Source organism: Acyrthosiphon pisum, chromosome A1 (genome assembly GCF_005508785.2).
Source record: "Acyrthosiphon pisum isolate AL4f chromosome A1, pea_aphid_22Mar2018_4r6ur, whole genome shotgun sequence".
Taxonomy (NCBI): Eukaryota; Metazoa; Arthropoda; class Insecta; order Hemiptera; family Aphididae; genus Acyrthosiphon; species Acyrthosiphon pisum.
Window position 1 is genome coordinate 101,959,105 of NC_042494.1, and position 22,253 is coordinate 101,981,357.

A 22,253-nucleotide genomic window follows, 5' to 3' on the forward strand; every position below is an offset into this window, starting at 1 on the left:
ACGAGCCATAGCAGTAGCAGCATTCGAGAATCAACACCAAACACGTTATTACCATCATTATTATCGTCTAATATTGTTCGTGACAGTGAATCAATCAATTATCGTTTCTTAGAATTTCTTAAAAAAAAAACCACACGCATAGAGATAGGTATAGGTCGTATATGTAACGTAAAAAACATGCTGCTGATCCACTGCAATGGCGTGACGACGATGCGGTCACGTACTCGCGTCATGAAAAGCCAACACCGATATATAATATTATTATATCTATTATACACCTATAATACGCGCCTATATACACGATTTATTCCACTTTCCACTGACTACTCATCCACTCGCGGCCGGATTTTAAATAATATTTGCATTTTTGGCCGTGTTGGTCTTTCTATAGTGCTAAACCCATAATTATATGACATACGAGTGTATACACAGTGGTCGAAATGAGAACATCGGAAGTACAGTTAAAAACGATAAACGTATCATTGTTCACTGTTATCGGTATATTATTATACGTAATGTGCATTAACATACTTAAATTATAAATAGTTGCCCATGTACTCGTGTTTTTTTTCAATCAATCTAATTTGTTATCATCTCATAATCGTTTTTAAAAAAATCTTTCTAATCAATTTTTCTATGGAAGAATATTTGTACAATTATACATAATATTATCTAAAATAAAACATGATAATAATATCACGTTAAGTGTGTTACTTTTGTGATGTTTTATGAAATTTGATGATAATTGTGCGTATGGGTGTGTGTGTATAATATGTTTCAACTGTCCGGTCTTTTGGCGTGTTATAAATTACAAAACGTATGCATTTAGCTGTATAAAAAGAAAGGGGAACTTTTTCCCGTTTCACTTTAAATCCTGCGTAATATAGTAAACCTATATACCTACCTTATAACTGATCTACATTATACACCACGACCGGTGCCGTACCACATCATCTCCTTCTCACGGTAAAATATTGTTATTTAATAGATTGATTTATTCTCTGTGCGAGGTAATACTCTTTTTCAAACACCCGACCGAATTATTCGATTGGGCGAAATTTCGTGTGTAAGTCAGACGCATATACGCCCCCCCCCCCACCACACACACACACACACACGCTCACGCTCACGCACCAACAAATTATTTCATTCTATATCAGTGGCATAGAAAAACAGCGTCCCAGTGACGGACAATATAATATAATATACAAAACAGCAGCACCACTACCGAATATATAGGTTCGGGGATTTAGTGAGAGAGAGCGACAGAGAAAGACAGCGACGCGCGTACGGTTGTTCGTGCACACACACCCACACACCCACGCTTAAACCGGAAGGGACGAGTAGGATCTTGATTAAAAGTCAAACCTCTTTTAAAAAGTCGTGTATAAATCGCCTTTTAGCGCCAGCTGTCTCGGTCTCGGACGCGATAAACGCGCCCGACAGCGGTGTTGTTGCTGCTGCTGCCGCCGCCGCTGTTGGTCGCCGCGGAGACTCGTAAAATACGACACCACGCCGTAAGTTGGGATCCGCCTTCGGGTTTTTATCTTTTTAGCTCATCGCGGCGGCGTCGAGTATTGCACTATATATTTTTCACCAGTCCCTATAATATAAGACCAGCCACCGTATACACTGTGCCACAACTCCGCATCGATAAATCACTGCTGCAGGTCCCGTTTTATTTATTATTTACTTAAGAGACTTAGCACTGAGATTATCGACAAATTGCGCCGGAACCTCGGCGTGCGTCATTCGCGTATAAATTGATTTATACGAATTTTCATCTCTTACAACGGACGAATGAAAACTATAACGATAACAAAAAAAAAAAAAACACCTTGGCGCTGTGCATGATTGCCCATAATATGATTTTCTGAGATATAATATGACAATCACATAAGTCATATAATATAATTTATAGGATGCCTACATTATATTCCACTGGGAATTATAATAATCACGAAATTAAATTTAATTGAGTAACGTTAGGTATGTAGATTGTAGATAATATGATGTCGTCGCACATTGCTTAAGTTGCCTAAAATAAACCATAGTATTTCAAACGTAGTTAAAACAATTATTAAGTACCTATTCAATGTCTTTTCTTAGTAGCAAAGCAGCAGAGTTTAACTAAAATCTCGAATTCAATCAGTGTACACTCAATATTAAGTATTATGTGAGTCGAAATCAGTTAACAACTTAAAAACTATTAAAATCGTATTTTAAATTTTTTATCAGCATAAGGAATTATATAAGATTATACACGATGTACTCAACGCCGATAAATATATACTTATGAGATAGTAATATTATCGTCTTAAGTTATAATCCTGTTTAGAAAATGGAAAGACAATACAACTCGTTTGCTTAATTAACAGACACCTGCCTTCAGTGTTGATATGATACCCGTAATTCGCTATTCATGAAAAAATATTACTACCTAATCTATTACTAAACCTTAAGAGGGACATAGACTGTTAAGTTTAGATTATACAATATTCTCGAAACTCCAGACCAATGAAGTTTTTAGTGCTTAAACAAATTATAGTGAAACGCATAAATATATACAAATAACGGACACCACATGGGAATTAGAATGAGTCCGTTATTAAGAGGTGTGAATAGGTATAAAGTGTTAACAGAGCTTTAACTTTATAATATTTTATAAGGTTGCCATTTCAATTTGTAACTATAGTAACAAGTCACTGTTGTATTGTCTGTTGTCTGTTGCGATGTGTTATTATAAGATACGTACTATAAAAATTCAGTATACTATTAATTGATAATATTATATTGAATTAAATTTGAATATTATTTTAAATTATGCCTAATGCATACAATTTTGAATGAACATTAAATAAAAATCTGTGATAATCTTAGAAATGCCTATGTATTTGTGTACTACTTCTTTATATTACTTACTACGGCATGACATTTCGTGGTGAATTGCATAATTATTTTTTTTTTCACACACATATAGATTTTTATTTGGCCATGTTTTCAATTGAATTGCTTGATTTTCAAGGTTTTGTTGACCCTTTCGATAATTGTCTATAGCCTTTGCATTATTAACAATCTGGTATGATAAAAAAATCGTATCTGTAATAAATGAATATCGTTATGATATAATTTTCAACAATCATCATTGTAATTAGTAAAATGCATTTACTGAGTACTTCAGCTAACATATAATTGTATATTAAATTATACACATTATACACTTTCTACTTGTCACTTGAGGTTCAGCATTCTAAACAAAATCTAGTCATTATAAAAATTATATACTTGTCTTGTTCGTTTTTTGGCATTCTATAGAATGCCGGATTCAACAGATTGATGGGACCGTAATATAAAAGCTGTAAAACATATAAAATTCCTACAGCTAGTTTTTAAAAAAAAATAATAATCTTACATTTCATCATGTAATCAAAAAACAGTTTTGAGGTGCCACAATATCATGTCAACCAACTATTTGTTGTTTCAATTATAAATTATAATATACGAATACCTACTATTATTTTGAATAATATATTAGATGGTGTGGTTTTCGTTCTACGTCGAAAGGTATTGATATCATGAGATCTTGAACCGTCGGAGTCTGTACAGTACAGTGCTTAAATAACGACAGAATCTCATTTATAATCTTATATGTGAATCGCGTACACGCGCATGTATAATATTATTATAGCTTTTTTTTTTGACAATCTAACCTAAATTAAAATGCATTCTCCATCGGAATGTGCACGTGTCATGACAATAATAGGTAATACAGTACAATATGTGCCGCGTGCACTGTCCGGACATTTGTAAGCCGTACGTGTCGCGTTTACGTAAAAATAGTTTTTATTTTTTTGGTCGAAAACGTGATGACAACTTCCAGCACGACGAGGTATAAATGCGTTGCGGGGAAGCGATTATTATTATTATTATATGACTTACCGATATATTATTATAATGTGTGTCGTGAGTAGGCTCGTAGATACATTTTGATAACGGGGCCGGACACCGACTCGTGCAGGATTCATTTCACTCGGAGATCATGTCGACTTTTTGGCGTTTTAATGCTTGCTCGTGGTATCGCGCGAACGGTTAAAAATCATTGTTTGCATCCGATAATCTTCACACGATTAAGTAGGTATATTTCTGTCGAAAATTCGTGGTACCTATCGCAATTCTAAGATGTCACGATGACGGTGGCGTACCTACATAATATAATCTTGAATCGAAAATATTATTAAGCACAACGCGTAGGTATAATAATATGAATGTACGGTGATGAATGGCCGAGATCTGTCACAGCTCTTTATCTTGCAGTATTTTAGAATTAAAAATATACCTTTATCATAATCGTAAAGGATTGAAAATAATAAAGTTTATGTAAAGTTATGGTTCCTTGTGGAACTTCCACAGATATCGTGTATGGAAAATGTTCATAGTTTATTCGGTGAAAATGTTTTGAATCAACGGTTGTAAGTTTTAGAGTTACACTAAAAAAACTAAATCGATTTTGTCGAAAATCCCCGTTTTTCCATAATTTTTTTTTTGGTTTTTCCCGACGCTTTTGAAAACCACTAGGTAGGAATTTTAACTTTTTACCCCTTAAGTGCCAACTGGAAAAGATACTGAAGTTAAAAAATACTTATTGTGTATAGTATACATTGTGTCATTGTACATATTAAAAAAAAATCACACATCATTGTAAAATCAATACATCAATCGCTCCGCTCAGAATCTAAAATCCTCAAAATATAAATATTATGTAGGTATGTGTATAATATTTTTAAAACAACTTTTACTATAGAGTAATTATATTTATATTTAAAATTAAATTAAATGTATATTATGTTGAAATGTATGTATAATATAATAATTGTGTTTTACGCTTATTATGAATATTCATTCAATATTTTTATACAGGTATTATATAATATTTTTAAATATATTATACATGTTTTAGTTCAAATTAAATACAATGTACCTACATTAATTTAATACATTTATATAACTTGGATGTACCTATATATGGACGCTTATTAACAATATTCATTCAGTATTTTTTATACAATTATAATTTTTACTTTAATTTTTAATTTGATTGTTTTTATACCAAAATAATAAAGGTAAATAGTATAAAATGTTAAAATTAGATTTACAAAAAGAAAATTTCGAAAAATGATAACACTATTCGAGAAACATTGAATTATTTATTCCAAATTGTTACGATTTGTTTGAAAAAAATGTTTTTTTTTATTTTTCCTCCCAATTATTTTTACGATAACTTATTTAGTGCAAAATATAGTGTCTCATAAAATGATATCTGTCAATTAGGTTGCAATTTATTAAAGTGTTATAATAATAAAAAATTGCACCTGGTCAGGCATAATGCAATTGTATACAACTACCTTGCGTAGTAGTTACATAATCTAATCAAGATGACTCATATTTGCGGGTGAATTTAAAATATAAATCGAAAAAATAATGATAACACAAAGTTTATGACCTAGAAAACAAGTTCAAAATAAACGCACTTAATATATTACTATCTCTACGTATTAAATGAGTACATCATTATCTCAATGCAGAATTATCATAGAGTTTTAGTCACAGAGTTTTTTTTTTAAATATTTATCTGTGCATGTGATGTTTTTTTTTTCAATCAACTTTATAGTAGATTTCAATTATAATGGTTGTTCAATAAATTGAATCATTGTTTGCCCTATATGCCCCAGTAAATACTATTAAGTACGTATTAAAAATTGTTAAGACGAACTGTTATTAACGCAAAGTTCTGTGTAATGAGTATTTCTATATAACGAGTCTAGATCCATATTTTGGTAACCTCGTCAATGTCTGTACGTATAATTAACTTTGCTATCTGAAGAATCTGAATAAAAACAAAACAATTGAAATTTACTTAAGATCAATAGGTTAATTAACCTGAGGGCCTGATTGTGGTTTTGATATCTACGTTAAGCTATGTGCCTTTGAGGTCACCGACATATTCACAAAATCTCGACTATTTACGATTCTGACCAAATGTATTAATGATCACAATTGTTGATAGGTTAAGTATTATGCTATATAGTGCAGTTGTACAATACGTATTAACACATTATCTGCCATGAACCATAAATGATGTAGGTACTCAATAAAATAGTTAAAGAATCGATAAAATTATGGTCAAATTAATATTTTTTTCAACAGATAATAATATTATATTATTATACCATTCAAATAATGTTGTATTATTAATTCATTATAAGACAAAAACACATCAAATGCATATTGTTGGATTCGACCTCTTCGACTTGAGCAAATTTATAATATTGTATTATCCTCATATAATAACGATTCTTTCTAAAAAATGATCCGTGAATATTATGTTCTCATCTTCGTGTTTAAAATGTTTAGATACGCGTTGCTATCCAAATAGAGCCACCAACTGCTAATGTTATCATGGCAGTTTGACGAGGATAATCCAAAAGTAATTTTTGATAATGCATTCGAATGCGTTCGAGAGAAAATTATATTATTCAGAAAGAAATCAAATTAAGATTTGTTTTTATTTTTTGTTAAATTGATTGGGACGTGTAGTCAATTTAACCACAAAAGGTGTGATTGTTATACTGTGTTTTTTCTTTTTTTTTATCTGTGCGTATTGTTATGTGCTCTGAGCTTTTCAGACCACTCAAGGTTCACAGCATTGTTTGATCTCATTAGAAGACTTTAACAATACGCGGTCCTCTCTAGTAATAATATAACGCTATAAAACCGGTTTCGTTTTTTTTCCCACTCTACTCCTATTTCTTTCAATTCCACGTCTCTCTCTTTCTCTTTCTCTCTCTCTCTCTCTCTCTCTCTCTCTCTCTCTCTCTGGTCGGTTGTCGCCTTTTTATTGGTATTTTTTTTTTTCTATAATTTTACTTTGCGTACCATTGCGCCGTCAGTCGTCACTACGTCGGACTATTTTTTAATACCTACATTTATCGACCGCTATAGCTATTACTTAGCAGCTACTGTGGAAGTCCGATCTGCAAAATTAATGTGAACCGGTTAAAAAAAAAACAAATAAATAATAAAAATAACCGCAGAAGTTTCAACTCTATTCGCTATCCACAAATACTACTGGTGATGATGCTTTTGTAGATGGACTATAATACTAAGATAGTAAATTCTCGAGATTTTGAATAAAGACTCGATTAATAATGTATATATATATATTTAAACAAAAAACAACCCATGGAATGTAAAACTTAATAAAATAAACTATCAAGAAAAGCAGGAAAAAGCTAACACTTTTTTATTCACAATAAATAAAAAAATGAACGTCCAATAAAATATGTATTCAAGTCTAAAAATATGATTTATACGAGTGTGAAATCGTAAAAAATAATATTATGTAGCTCAATGAAACTCAAAATTAACTATAACATATCTGGTCTCCCAAGCTAGTCGTAAAATGGCTATAATATAATATAAAACTATATATATATATTTACAATATACATAGACCTACAGTATTAAGCGTTTAGGTACATAGACGAACATAAAATTTTGACGAGAAGCCCTATTTGGCGAACAGATATCTTGACAGTAAGCTAGCATTGTAACCGTATTTTACGAGGGTTAAGCACACTTTATGGGGAATTCCGACAGTCTCATACTCCAATTGTAAACTTTTATATTAAATTGCTACTTGGTGAACGGAAAATTGGTATTTTGTGTATTGATTTTCACTACATTTTCTGAAGACTTTTTTTAGTATAAAAAATATATCCATATTATACTTTTCCCCCGTTTTCGTATCTGTTTACGACAGGTACCTATATGAATACGTTTTTTGCTTCTCAACTTGTATCATAGTCTGGTACTCTGGTGGTTAGGTAACAAAAATAAACATATTGTTTTAAAATATTAACTTAAAGGCTATAGGTACACTTAGTTATTTTTCTAACAGATAATATTAGATGTATCAAATACTTAAAAAAAAGAACTCAAATGTGGAATTACCAACACATTTTTATGGAGTGTATAGACCAAAATAACTGTTAGTTAATCGGTATTTGAATATAAAATTATTATTTATATGCATTTATGCCATTACAATCGACCATAGTTCATATCTTCATATTTTACTAAGATATTATTTGTATTAATAATATTTGTTGTGTTTTTTAGATTTTATCACAAACATCAATTTTCTTAAATATTTTATGGATTTGTCGGGATTGCTTTTGAGTTTTGACACAAAATATTTGCAAATTTATTATAATTGTTCAATTCTAGCTAAAATAGTTTTACCTTATCTTGCCACTCTTTTAATACCTATACCGATAAATGTAGAATTAAGTTATATATTATTCTGAAATTTGTGTTCAACAAACACAATAGAGACGAAATATTTGAAAGTTATAGATTAACAACAAAATTAATCTACCAATTACAGAAATATGTCATCCATGTAATAGCGAATGAAATCAAAATTTAGAATACAAATTTCACAATATAGTACAAGTAAGAATTTGGTATAATATAATTTTTAAATAAAAATATTATAATAGTCGATTTGAATGGGTTATTATATGATTTAGCGTTACAATTACTCAAATATCAACACTCGTAGATTATCGTGCCAAACTATTGATTTATTTTATTACATAATTATTCGAATGAAATTAATTTTACTGATCATTGTAAATAAAAACAGCAAGGTTGAAAACAAAAAAAATGCAATTTAATATTATACACTGATGAATGTAAAAATTATCAAAAATGAAATATAACAATATTATCATAAACATATAAACATAAAAAAGAATAAATTTGTTTTAGAGTTATAACATTTTCATTATATTTCTCAGGTTTACTCTACCGTTTATAATCATATTCAAACGATGGTAAAAATATGTCTTATTAATACACGACCGTGCGGTCACATGTGTGTATGGAAATTGTAAAAATATACTATGTGGTGCTTACGTGTAATAATTAAAAAACTATGTACTAATTAAAATTTTATAATATTATATATCTTTAGACATTGTTCTGGATATTTCAATATTTAGTAAAATACCTTGAATTACCTTCTACTAAAGGGCTGTTTACTGACTGAAAATTAAATATTCGTAATATTATGTTTGTTATGCTTAAGGCAGCTGGGACAATATTATAAAATAACTCGTAAATATTTTGATTGTAATTAGAATATTAATTAGGTAGGTATACATGGTTGTGCACACGTATATTAAGTGTAACTAATATCTTAAAATTTGATTAAATTACAATTTTGAATTCTAAAATAATGAGTGGTTCGATTAGACATAAAAAAAAAACACCCTGTATAATAGGTGAACGAAAAAATACGATATAACATAAAATGGTGTACTCGCGCCCTTGGCGTCACTGTAGCTACGGCGACAAGTTATTACGTATTGTTGTATATTGTTATTACTATTATTATTGTCGGGAGAGACGAGAAATTGGACAACCGGGACGAATCACATAATTTCCAAAATATATCGGCTGTATATTATATTATGTTTTTCTCTCCGTCTCAGTCTCGCTTGTACAAAACACGATACGACATTATATTATACTATGTGTTTATATACATTTGATTTTTATTATTTTTACGGTTACGACACATGTAGGTACAAACATATACAATATATATAATATATATTTGTATCTTGCGGGCGTGCGCAAGTGTGCTTATTAACGGTTTGTCATTTTATAGAACGCTTGCACGCTCCGCGTATATAAATTCGATATATATACAATACGCACGTTCCTACGCACACGTATATTATATTATATATTATTCTGTATTATGTATATACAGGTGGGTATGTAATATGTATAAGCCGAACCAGGCACATGGCCAATAGCGGATTTCATGACATGGAGCGGGTGGCGGAAAGGGGGGGGGCAGGGGCAAGGTAATATTGTATCCGAAACTTATAAATGTATATAAAATGTATTAGGTGTACAATAGTGCAGTATAATGTGCTATAATATATTAATATAATACAATGTTTGTACTAGTGACGGTAGCAATAATAATTGTATGCGCCTGCAGTATTACAATATCCGTACGAATTGGTACGATCCATTCTGCCAGGTCGTTTCGAAACAGCAGTCGATTTTCGCAACATCGAAAACATGTTTTTAATTATTATTATCGTTTTTCTCGTAACTTTTCCAGTAAAGCATTTTTATAAAAATGTATTCTCGTGCGTTTCATTCGTGAAATCCAAAGATACGTGAGCAATGGTCCTATATATAATATTATAATATTATACAGGTCGAATGAACACCATTCACTGAGCATATTCGCCACCGTGTTTCACTTTAATAATACATATTTTATTTAATTATGATTTTTTAGAAAAACTCAATAATATACTATGAAAGTATTAAAATACAATAATGTGATTTAAGGAGTACAGACATTTAGTGATACACACTTTTCTTTTTCCATTTACAACCAATCTTTTTAATTGTAATTTATTATGTAGATCATTTAAAAAAAAATATCTTTCTGTATCTAAATCAAAATTTGAACGAGTAGTTGCTGAGTTATTAGAATATATATGTACCTAAATGGCTAAATACTTACTAAGGATAATATTCCTTAAAAATGTTTTTATAAAATTATGAAATAAAATAGATGTAATATTAATCTAGTATACCTACTTATTAATTTCAAAAAATGTTTACAGATTTCAACACATTGCTAAATTAGTCTAGTATTAATATAAATAACTATTATTTTCAAATCACCATAACCTGCAAAACATTCATACCTTTTATTCTCTGTATTATAAGTTAAATATCTCCAAAATTACTCGTTATAATTGAGGATTGGGAACATAATCAACATGATATATAAAAAAAAAAAAAAATCATTTGTTTAACAATTTACAGGAAAAAGGGGGTTCTCATTAAAAAAAAAGTTGATATCTCCAGTCCCACATGACACTAAATAAATTATATAATGTATCTGCAGGAGGTATATAACTATATAAGTATCTTAAAATAAAGTGTTTAAGTATTATTAAAACTTCCAAAAATCAGAGTTTTAATAAATACATTATAAAAGCTAAAAAATTGGAGAGCACCCTTGGAGAATAACCCCGCATGACGTTTATTCAAACAAATTACCAATTTCAATCCTCCGGGAAGCACGCTTGCAATGGCCAATGAGCATGTTCATTTTGAATTTAATGAACGTTTTATCGAATTCTTAATCTATTTTAATGGGTAAATATTAAATGCCGAGTTCTCTTTGAGACCAGAGAAAAAGGATTCATTATACTACTGTTTCATAAACAACGTTTTACTTTGATATCGATATTTGTTTTTCATTTCTGCGTAAAAACTGAGATGAAATTATTTAACATGCTATTCAATCGATACCTATACATAATATTAGCTGTTTATATTTTATTTATAAGTATTCGACATTCATACTAATTATTGTGAATATTATACAGCCTACAATGAGAAATTAACTTTGAAGTCAGAGTACAGTTGCGTTAAACAAACGCAAACTATTCGACGACATGATTTTACCACTAGGAAGCGCTACACAATGCACTGCACGAACAACTATAATATGGACTAAGAGTTAAACGTATAATACTCATCACTCGCATTCAGTATAATAATAATAAAAAATAAAAGTACATACATAATAGTATTGTGTTTACGTTTGTATTGTTCGTGTAACGTCACACACATATGAATTACATGTTTATTTAATTTGTAATAAAATAATAATATTTGTTCATTCCACTGGATAATTTTTGTCACATACGTCTACAAAATATTAACGTATATTATACTATCATCCAAGCTGACTTACGGAGAACAGAACATTTTGTCAAAAGCTGTTGTAGTCGAACGGTGTAACGAACCGTGTATGAATAAATCGTTTAGTAAAAATATGTAAATATTTTGTTAAATACATATTATATTAAAAAATCTTACGTTTTATTATTTTTGTAATGACATTATATTATAGTACTCGATATTGCAATTAGTAGTTACTAGGTATAAAAATTATAATAAACAAAAATAATCAACATTTGAAATACTTTGGAAAAATATTCTTGAATCATATTATTATGTATAGACTTTAATATAAAAGTCTAAAAGGTTTCTACTTTTTCGTCAAAATTTGTATCCGAACAACATTAATGCAACCCATATTCACGTTGTCGCTTTTATCAGTAGACAATTTACTTTATTTAAGTGTCTGAGGTAGATAAATTCGAAAATGTAAAATATACAATTAATGACTACAAAAAAAAAAAAAAACAAGTTTACATTTGGTTTAAATTTTTAGCTCAATTTTTAAACACAAATCATAATGATGTGTGCATATTGACATACCTAATACATTGGTAGCCAAAAACTAAATCATAAAATTTATCATGACTGTATGTATAATATGTATGTGAATTGTGTATGTACTTTATGTATGTGGCATACGCAATGCTGACAAAAACTACCATTGAAATATGAGTAAAAAAAAATAGCATATAAAAGAAACCCTATTAAGAAACCGCCTTTTATTTGATAAATACAAATTTTCCCCTCTTAAATGCTTTTAAAATGTATATTATAGCTAAATGGCTTGGGACAAACAAATCGTCACTGTATCGTTTTCGACATGCTGTGTTATATAGAGTAATCTAACGAGGTATGACGAACATTGAACTTTCCGAAGGTTATGCTGCAGTAGATATCACAATATGGAAGAGGATAATTTATATTAATATCGCACAATAGCGATACATCATAATAATAATAAAATAATAAAAATATATTTCAATATAATATATTATTTATAATATATTATTTTGTATGCTTAAACAATAATCACTATCATATTATAACGATATTATATTCAATTCCATATAATAATATTAATATTATTCAATTGAAATTCAATGAAAACATAATGTTAATTGTATGTGTGTAGGGTATTATCATAAAATAATAAATACTTATAACCAGATTTTAAAACTTGAATATTTACGAGAAAATTTTATTTTTGTAACCTAACATACAAGAGAAAAAAATATTTTTGTTTGTAATGTTCCTTTAATAAATCTAAATTGAACATATAATAAAATAATTGTATAAGTTTAAGGTGTTATGTAATTTAACAATTTGTATTAATGTATACAAGCGAAAAAAATCGTAAATTCAAATTGCATTCAACATTTTTCAATGTATACAAATTCCTTAGCTCTAAGCAAAAATAGAAATAAGTGAAAAAAATATCAAAAAAGTAATGTAATGTATAAGGCGCCGGTGTTCTCGAAACTTAAAAAAAATATACTACTAAACTTTTCATTCGATCTTTTGAGCTAAAATCAAATTAATAACTACTTTCGATAAAACTTCGGTGGTGATTGAGTAAGGAGAGGATTTGTTAGCTCTTTTATCTTGTATAAACGAAAAAGTTCCACCATTTTTTTTACACCCCCATACCTTTCTTTTGTAGCTTTCACTTTTAATAAGCAACTTGAATTATGGTAAGAAAGTGATCCCAGAAAAATTAACGTTTAAAAACTCTTGGTGAATTAAAAAGTTAGGGAATATAATAAGGAAAACTGACAAAAGGCTTAATAATATTGTTCAAACGTTTATAAAGGAATAGAGAAAAATCACTGAATAATTTTTATGTTCGTGTTTTACAATGATGTGTGTTTTTTTTATTTTTGGGCCTGAAAACAATATTGTTAATTGAAATAAATGCCTTCAATCTTCAATTTCGAGGATAGTTTCTGTTAGAAAATTGATCTATATGTTGCTTTAGGATGATTCAGAAAAATTGAAAAAAAAAAAATTTTAACGTGAATATTTACGTAATCGTTAGTTTATGACAAAATCGATTTTTTATTTTGTTGTAATTCAATAACTTATAACTGCATGAACTTGGAATTTTCAGCAAATATTTTTATTTGCATTTTCTAAATATCGAAGAACTTTCAAAAATTTTTCATTTATAGACATTTGATATTTTCGATTTTATTAGTTCCTTTTCTATAAATGTTGAATATAAACGTGACAATTTAATACAAGATTCCTCATAAGTTATTCTTACTGAAATTATAAAAAAAATTAAGCATAAATCCATATTGATTTTTTACTATTGTTTAAAGTTGAATTTTTATGAAAGTAGTAAAAAATGAGAATTATTTTGCAGTTAAAAATGCATCAATTTTTAATTTTAATACCATGACATTATAATTTAAGATAAGATAAGATTTCTCATACGTTTTTCTAACTGGAATTTAAAAATCAAAGTTAAATGTAAAGCCACAAAAATTGTGTTTGTAGTTAAAATTGTGACGCATAAGTTAAATAACTTTCGTTATTTTGTTGTAATTCAAAAAATTTAAATCGCAGAAACTTGAAACACTTGACTATTAATTATTATTTTCGATGCATAATATTTTTATTATGTTCCACTTGCTTTTTCACTAACACGATATCTTAGAAACTACCTATCTAAGAGTAAAATGTGCTAAAAACAGTAATGATGTGTTTGATCCAAGAAAAAAATCTAAATAATTGACCAACGTTTCTAGGTATATACTGTCTAATGTATTCCGTTTAGATAAATATTAATTAAACTAACCTATCGAGTAAAGTGATAACAAATTAATTCTGGTGTATTATTTTTTATGACATAACGTGTGTGTAATTATAATTTATAATAATAATAATTATTATTATTATTATCATTATGCCGTTGATGGATTATGGCTTGAGCGTTATTAAAACTAAATAATATGTTATTTTTTTAAATGATTCTCAGAACTTGTATATTATATTATTTTTTATGCACGATTGAGTCAGGCGTATTTTGTGTTTTATTTTTTTTGTAATCGAAAAAAATGTATTTAATGTAATATATGTATAGATTATGTTCACTGGAAAAATGTTCAGATTATAGACAGTAAAAAAATAATCGAAAAAAAGTTAAAATTTTTAAACTAATAAAAAAACCCAAACGCCCCTAACCTAACCTCAATATTTTATACAATACTATGATATACGTATATTTATTATAAAATCGTGACATAGAGACGGCGGGCGAGGTCGGATACGTCATATATTATAATTATTATAACATACTGTACAACTGCACTACTACAGACACTAGAGATACCTACTTTAAATTTAAAAATGACACAAAATGAATTACATCTTTCAAAGATTCGACTTATTAAGATACGAAAAATATTTAAAATTCATTACTTATGTATATAAAAAAAATTGTGTGAGGTAGTATATTTTTGAGATATAAAATACACAGTAAATTATACAAATTAGTAATACAGTAGAAGCCGCTTATTAGAAACACGGATTATTGATACAATCGCGTTATTGAAACAAAATGTACCAGAACGGATCGCCCGTATATTAGGACATTTAAATCGCTTATTAGAAACAATCGGTTAATTGACACATTTCACTTTGATCCCAAAGTGTTTCTAATAAGCGGCTTCTACTGTATTTAAATTTGAAACTTGTATTGTACCTATGTAGAAAAAAAAATAATAACAAATGCGAAAGTAAATTTATTATTACGTGGGTAACATAATATTATAAAATATGATATTATTACGATTATGTATTTTTTAAATATTTCAAACACCAATTACCATTTATAGACAGTAATATTCAATAAAAGTCATATTATCGTTCGTATAGAAATAAATTGGGCCTGACTAAAAACCTGAGTTGACAATGTTTTACGTATACTATTATATTTTTATGTTCGAAATGACGGTATCTTAAATAATATTGTGTTAAATTAAGAATAGTAAGTAAATCCTAGAGGAGACAAATTTGTTTGAGCTGTTGAAGAAGTTCGAGATATCGTGACTATACTTACTCGTTTGGACAGGTAAACCTATATATTGTGTAGTGTTATAATATTACGTACAGGTATTTTTTTTATCGTCGTCATATGCGCGTCGGCCGATAACTCGCTCTTCCCAGTTCACCGAACGCTCGGGCGTGAAGGCGTACTGCAGAGGCGAAGACATCACGGTTCACCAAATTCAATCCCATCGCTTGTGCAGATACAACTGTCGTGGTGCGAACAAACTTCCGTCACTTTTATTATTATTATAATCGTCGCAATCGTCGACATCGTCGTCGTTATTATATCGTTGCTGTTGTACGCAGCACCTAAGTCTCGTCATCGAGTAACGTGAAAACCCGCGACAATCGTCGTTTCGTCGAGTTTCGCATAATATTATAATATTATATAGACGCACCTGTTGCAGCACACCCACGACGCCTTGTACCAGCAGAAATGGTGGTATATAATACAATATTATACGACATATGGCACGCATGAAATGGTATGCGCCGCGATTCGGACCACGGTGAAGGTACATAACCAAAAATGCAAATTCGACTCGGCCCAAAATCACCTGTTCGTTATGGAATAGTAGTTTTCGACACGTATCCATTGCCAGATAAACAATAATATACTTAGTCCGCTCATATGAGTTAATATACCGGTACCGCGGTCGTGTTATATCACAATAATATACGTAGGTACCCAACAGTGTAGATGTGTTCTTATCATTTCGTAAAGCTGCTCCAAGTCTATGATATAATTTACGACATGATTGTTTTATAATATACATTATTAATAAGAACGGCATAATATTTTTCTCGTTGCGTGCCAAATATTTTTAATTTTATTACTTTCCCTGTTCCTGTCCATATACAATTATATATTGCTATTCGTGGTGGAAATTCAAGGTAACCAACAGGACAGCAAATTAAGAAATATTTTGATTTGCGTCTTGAAGAATTAAAATATAATATTTTGTACCTTATACGTACATAATATTATGAGTGATGGTAATAGCGAGAGAGTGCAATGATATAATGGCTGAACACACATGAAATCGATGAGAAAAATAATTGTGTTTATGCGTTACATGGCTGACGGTAATGGAAAATCGATTATCGGGTATTTTTTTTTTTTACTACAAAAATATTATACTTTTCAACAAAAACCTTTTTTTAAAACATTTTTTTCTATTATTATCATTTTTGATTTGCAATAAATTATATTATTTTTGATTTTAAAATAACATTTTTATTTCTATGATCACTTACTTTTCGTTAATCCATTCTAATAATTACTATATTTTCAATAATAAATTGCAGAATACGCATACCCAGTTTCATATAATATTCGTTATTTATTTTCATAATTGTTTACCTTTACACACTTGATACTCATTCAGTCATTTCCTTGAAACATTGCATCGCAGTGTAAGTATATGTATTTATAATTTAATTTGAAACGGAATATTATTGTACTGCAATCACCACGACTATCGTCACGGAATCTATCACACAATTCTTATTATACAGTAGCTAAAATATATATTACGTCAATCAGAAATTCCCAAACTTTTTTTTTAGGTGATCCTAACATTTTAATAACAACTTACCATTATCGAAACAAAAATGTGATTCCTTATTTATATAGATGTGAAACGACGATTTATTTATTTTTCTGTGAACCTCCGTCAAAACACGCACCCCGACTTTGGAAACCGCCGTCTTATATTATATTGGCTCGATCGGGATGTGTTTGGAATTTCTATACTTAATGATTTTAATTTATTGCCCGTTTATTAAACACCTATATGTTACAGGTCAAATGTGCTGTAACACATTTATAGAACGATTTGATTACGGAAATCAGTTTATTGAATATTATATCATGATGGATTGAAAACACGGAAAATTCTTTAGGGCTGGGCTACATAAACACGATCAGCTGTTTCTTCTTGTCGTGCTATTGATGTAACCTCTACAGAACTGTATTGGCATGTCATAAATCAAAACATTCGGATCCTCAGAACAAATTTAATGGTACGCATCATCAATTTGTTTCGCTATAGAGATTAAATCACAACACAGAACTGACATATTATGGCAATAATAATATGATTATGTTACTTGCGTTTTGTGATAAGTTGAACGATGTAAATATGGAGATAAAGAAGTCATTATACAAATATTATTATTATATTATTATGACATTATGTATAGGTACATAAATACATAATTGTATAGTTAGTTCTATTCACATAGATTTTATCAAAATATATAATTCGAAATGTTGTGAATTTTGACCATATTATGACTCAGCTGACAGAGCTTTGCAAAAGATTCATTTTTTTTACGTTAAACTAGTAATACTTATTTGTGTAAGAATGTACATTGAATAAATAGTATCTGCTATTTATTTTGTTTACATCAGTTTTTTTTTTTATCAGAACTAGGTATTACATTCAATGTGTAGGTATGTTACTTTCGTTCAACCGAGTGTTAATTCATTTTTCATTTCGATTTCTATATGGCATTTTGCCACATAAGGGGAAATCATGGTAAATAAGTTATTATTATTTATTATAATAAAATTAATCATTAATATTACTATTTTAGATATATTATTACCTAATGAAGGTATTATTAATATATTTTATCCTGTAATATTTCATTAATTATATGATGACAATATATTTAAAAGATGGTTTTGATACTTGCAGCTCCAGCGTAGGTACTATTAAATTGGGTCTCGTGTACGACAAACAGACATTTTATTCTAGAAAATGTATTAATCGGATCGAAAATTGTTTTTTATCCTTTGAAAAAGATATAATATTATCGTTAATTTTGATTCGCAGAAAGTGTAGAAGTGTAAACGAATCGGACGTTTTATTGATGGAAATATAACGGCGAGCACGATAGAGGGCAAATAATCGAGTCTGGTCTGTGTATGTGGTGGTTGCAACTCGCAGTGAAAATGGACTTTGCAAACGTGAATTTACTTTTATCTTCACAATCGGATACGACACGTGTATACGACATGTCGAAACCTAATACACCAGTCCATCTAACAACTCGGTCCCCTCTAATACGTTTCCTATTTTTTTTCGCTTTCACCCTACCGCGCCACACAACCTCTACCCAGTCCACACGTATATTATATTAGGTATATCGTACTATGTAGTGACGGCCGCACCGTGCGCAGAGGCTGTATAGCTTAAACCATGCGAACAATCGATTCGCAATGATACTAATCATAACGATACTACTACAGAAACTACTACAAAATACTACTAATCATAATAATAATAATAATAATAATAATAATAGGTACATGACATTACACAGAGACACACGCACGTATAATAGTAATAATAATAATAATAATAGCCCGGAGCCGTGAGTTACGTGTACGACTAGTGTACGGTGGTGGAGGTTTACGTCACGGATCAATTAATATTTGTATCGTAGAGCAAGGGCAGCTGAGCGAAAAGACGACGACGACGACGACGGTCGTAATAGTGGCGGCGTCAATGTCACTGGAACATATGGTACGTCGGCAGGCAGCGGCGGAGACAACTTCTGCAAGGACGACATCTGCGAACAACTATTTTATATTATACAGAACTATTATTTTTACTACTAATATTATTCAACTAATATAACATATTTTTTGTTGACCATAATAACATTATAGAAAATATGGTCTTAATTAAACGGTTATATAATATACAGGCAACTCACGCAAATATCGAAACATGGCCAATGTTTTTCCTCACCAATCATATTCATTTAATTACATAGAATTCGTCATATTAATATATTATGAAAAGCGGAGAAATTAGCATCCGCTATGGTTGCTCAAGTGCCCAGTATACCCGTTTATTTCGTCGCATTTAAATATATAGCTACAAAAATAATAAATTTTCTGAAGACCGTCTACTCAATTAAACTATTATCTCTGTTAAAAATCGAAAAAGTTAATAATTTAAACATACCTCATTGTTAAAAGTCAAAACTATTAGAGATTCCAGCATACAAAACTTTTTGAAAACTACCTCCTAGATGTGTTAAATTCCCGGGAGACCTTCACTATTCTAAAAATCTAAAATATGTCTCTACTTCTCCCAACTCCATTAGTACTTTAGAAAAACGCACATGTACCTTGGTTTGCGTATCAATCACATATTTGGAAACGAAATCTAAAATAGTAGGTATATTGTCCAACACGAACAATTCTCATAATTCTACACAATTCTCTTTGGACATTAATTAAATTGATTAAAATGTAAGTATACATATTGCCGGACGATTAAAAAAATATATAATAAAACAAAACGTATGTATTGTAATGTATGTTTTTTTATAATATCTGTTCCACTATTTTGATCCATTTGGAAATCATTATGATTTAGTTTTTACTATACAATATTTGAATTACAAATCAAGACAAGAAACAGAGGTTTATTAGGTACTTGGTTGTTGAAACTTGAAAACACATCTTGCTATTCTGAACTTGGCAAAGGATAATGGTGTAGTCGTTATATTTTTACAATAAATCACCGTATGACAAATATAAATAAATTCTGAGCAGAGTTGGTCTGATTAGGTAATTTGGTGTTAGGTGTTTATAGAATGATTTTAATTTGAACTGATTGTTAAAATGTATCATATGCATTTAATCACCTGTAAATATAGATTTGTTTTTGACATATATTGTACATTGCCATAAATACTATAATATGATAAACTACATAGTATACATCTTTTTTTAATTTTGCGTACGAATAAAAGTATAAATGCATACCCGAAATGTCCTGTAAATCTATAAATAAAACTAAAATTTACTTTATCATAAATTAATGACGTATATATAAGCCAATATAATTATAGCGTAAACTAAATTGATAATATTGGATTTAAACTATCAAACGAAAAACGCCTAAAAATGAAATTATTAATTTAGATATGTTTTAGATATTATGGGCAACAGGTGTTTATAGCATATACTGCAAATCTCACGTTTCTTAAGAAATTTGAACGGCAATATCAAATTTGGAAAATTACAAATCGATTGTTTGGTTAATATAATACTTTTGAGCAATTATTTTACTTGAATCATAATATCTAATCAAAAGCAAAAATTGTTGGTACATAGTAACATTATTGTAGTCTCAAAAAGTATATTAATGGATATAGGGACTTGGGTGCCAGTTTATAGTATTCTAAAATAATATATAATGTTGTAAAATTGTACTGATAATATGAATTTTAACTTTTAAGTTATGGTATATACGTTCCAGTATAAAATTAAATATTGATTAATATGAATAATAAGTTAACGTTCAAAACAGCGAAATAAACTTAATTTTTTAACTACTATTTCGATGGTTTCAGGTAGTGATTTATTAAAGAAAACATTGATGTTAGAATCATAAATATGGTTCTCTACTCAATCAACATAATATTATTAACTTAATATACCATATCTAAAGTTTAATCATTTATTCATAGTTGATTTTGGTGCGTAAGTGCAACTGAGCGTTTAATATTTTTATTGTTTTCTAAAAAAAAAATATTCACCATAAAAATTATAAACATATTTAAAAAATGGATTTCTTTATTATCGATCCTTAAAAATTATTAAAATTATTATTAACATACCGCACAATCACATAAAATACACTCTGTATAAATATATAGTAAAACATTGAAGTATTTATAAAGTATGCACACGTTGTTGAAATATTGTTTGTGCATAATTTCAAAAGTAAAATGACGTGACGTTTATAAACATTTGATCTGAAAAGTTTCACTCTTCTCTTTTTTCCTGAAAAATCACATGACACACGTGCAATTCTATACAGCGTGTAATCTGAATTCGGGTGGTGGATTTAATCAAATTGAGTACGTCAAAACGGATGGAGCTATTTTTCTCGAGACCTTGGAATGCTAAAATAGCGTTGAGAGAAAATGAACATTTCAAAACTGTAAATATATGTTATTATACTATAATAAAAATTATGTTATTGCAGTATCAGTTGGAAAATAAAACAAATAGGCAAGTCACGTATACAATAGGCTGTCAAATTAATGGATAATAAATTTACTACTCGGTTATTTCCAAAAAAAAAAAAAAAACAACGAGGTAAAAGTCAAAGTTTGTTCACATTTTTAAACAACTCACCGGAAAAACAACAAAGCAATTTAATTAGTTAAGTAATTTTTGGTTACACGATTTTGGCCGGTTGATGGACTCACGTGACACAGGTGTGACGAATCGGTTGTGTATATTGTTAACATACGAGTATGACTGTATGAATTAGCAGAAGTCATCTATTGTAATTAACTGCGATTTA